This window comes from Petromyzon marinus, unplaced genomic scaffold, assembly GCF_048934315.1.
Source record: "Petromyzon marinus isolate PM22_M1 ecotype Great Lakes invasive population unplaced genomic scaffold, UKy_Petmar_22M1.pri1.0 PM_G_Scaffold_137, whole genome shotgun sequence".
NCBI classification, from domain to species: Eukaryota; Metazoa; Chordata; class Hyperoartia; order Petromyzontiformes; family Petromyzontidae; genus Petromyzon; species Petromyzon marinus.
In genome coordinates this window covers 320,001-322,500 of record NW_027422692.1, presented here as the reverse complement: position 1 = coordinate 322,500, position 2,500 = coordinate 320,001, and positions in this window count along the sequence as shown.

The following is a 2,500-nucleotide window of genomic DNA, read 5'->3' as shown; positions in this document are numbered from 1 at the left end:
GCAGGCGCTCAAAAGACTTCATTACCACAGATGTAAGGGCGACCGGTCTGTAATCATTTAGTCCTGTTGGCCTTAGCTTTTTGGGCACAGCGATGATGGTGGAGGACTTGAGACAGGCTGGTACATGGCATGTCTCCAGGGAGGTGTTAAAGATGTTGGTGAACACCGGAGACAGCTGGCCAGCGCAGTGCCTGAGGGTGGCTGGAGAGACAGAGTCCGGCCCGGCTGCTTTGCGTGGATTCTGCCTCTTGAAAAGCCCATTAACTTCTCCCTCCTGAAAGGAGAGAGTCGTTTCTGTAGTATGGGTGGGGGATGGGGCCTCTTGGGTGGGAAGGGGTGGTTCAGGACAGTCCAATTGTCTTTCAAATCTACGGTAGAACTCGTTCAGGTCGTTGGCTAGGCGGGAGTCGTTAGTGGTGTGGGGCGCTCTGGGTTTGTAGTTGGTGATGTGCCTGAGCCCTTTGGCAGACAGAAGCAGCGTCGTTAGTAGAGAACTGGTGTTTTAGTGTCTCTGAGTACAGTCGTTTAGCCTCTCTCACCGCTTTGCTAAACCTGTTCTTCGACTCCTTGAATCTGTCTCTATCCCCACTCCTAAACGCTTCCTCCTTCTCCAACCTCAACCTTTTGAGCTTTGCTGAGAACCAGGGCTTGTTGTTGTTAAAGTTCACCCTGGTACGTGTTGGGATACAGCAGTCCTCACAGAAGCTGATGTACACAGCCTCTGTGAGTTCATCCAGACTATTGGTAGCAGTCGTGAACATATCCCAGTCAGTACAGTCTAAGCACGCCCGCAAATCTTCCACAGCCTCACTGGTCCACTGTTTAGATGTCCTCACAGCAGGTTTACAGAGTTTTAGTTGCTGCCTGTATGCACGAATCAGGTGGACCAAGGGAGTTCTGTGCGAGCCGAACAGCCCCGTGACCCACAAGAGAAACATCCCCGCCAAATTCGAGCGTTTGACGGGGTCTATCCGTGAAAAAATATTCACGTTTTTGAGTGCACATGCATTTCTGCTGCAAATGCCTCTGGAAGTTTCATGCCGTTCGTATGCCAATTGTGGCAACACGAAAATGACCCGTTTTCCCATTCCGAGGGATTTCTGTGCGACCCTAACAGCCCCGTGAGCCACAAGAGACACATCCCCGCCAATTTCTAGCGTTTCACGGGGTCTATCCGTGAAAAATATAGACGTTTTTGAGTGCACATGCATTTCTGCTGCAGATGCCTCTGGAAGTTTCATGCCGTTCGTACGCAATGTGGCAACACGAAAATGACCCCTTTTCCCATTCCGAGGGATTTCTGTGCGACCCTAACTAACAGCGCCCGTGAGCCACAAGAGAGACATCCCCGCCAATTTATAGCGTTTCACGGGGTCTATCCGTGAAAAATATAGACGTTTTTGAGTGCACATGCATTCCTGCTGCAAATGCCTCTGGAAGTTTCATGCCGTTCCTATGCAATGTGGCCACACAAAAATGACCCGTTTTCCCATTCCGAGGCATTTCTGTGCGACCCTAACAGCCCCGTGAGCCACAAGAGAGACATCCCCGCCAACTTCTAGCGTTTGACGGGGTCTATGCGTGAAAAATATTAAAATTTTTGAGTGCACGTGCCTTTCTGCTGCAAATGCCTCTGGAAGTTTCATGGCGTTCCTATGCAATGTGGCAACACGAAAATGACCCCTTTTCCCATTCCGAGGGAGTTCTGTGCCACCCTAACAGCCCCGTGAGCCACAAGAGACACATCCCCGCCAATTTCTAGCGTTTCACGGGGTCTATCCGTGAAACATATAGAAGTTTTTGAGTGCACATGCATTCCTGCTGCAAATGCCTCTGGAAGTTTCATGCGGTTCGTACGCAATGTGGCAACACGAAAATGACCCGTTTTCCCATTCCCAGGGATTTCTGTGCGACCCGAACAGCCCCGTGAGCCACAAGAGACACATCCCCGCCAATTTCTAGCGTTTCACGGGGTCTATCCGTGAAAAATATCAATTTTTTTTTGACTGCACATGCATTTCTGCTGCAAATGCCTCTGGAAGTTGCATGCGGTTCGCATGCAATGTGGCGACACGAAAATGACCCGTTTTCCCATTCCGAGGGATTTCTGTGCCACCCTAACAGCCCCGTGAGCCACAAGAGAGACATCCCCGCCAATTTCTAGCGTATCACGGGGTCTATCCGTGAGAAATATTCACTTTTTTGAGTGCACATGCATTCCTGCTGCAAATGCCTCTGGAAGTTTCATGCGGTTCGTATGCAATGTGGCGACACGAAAATGACCCGTTTTCCCATTCCGAGGGATTTCTGTGCCACCCTAACAGCCCCGTGAGCCACAAGAGAGACATCCCCGCCCACTTCTAGCGTTTCACGGGGTCTCTCCGTGAAAAATATCACATTTTTTGAGTGCACATGCATTCCTGCTGCAAATGCCTCTGGAAGTTTCATGCGGTTCGCATGCAATGTGGCGACACGAAAATGACCCGTTTTTTCCCATTCC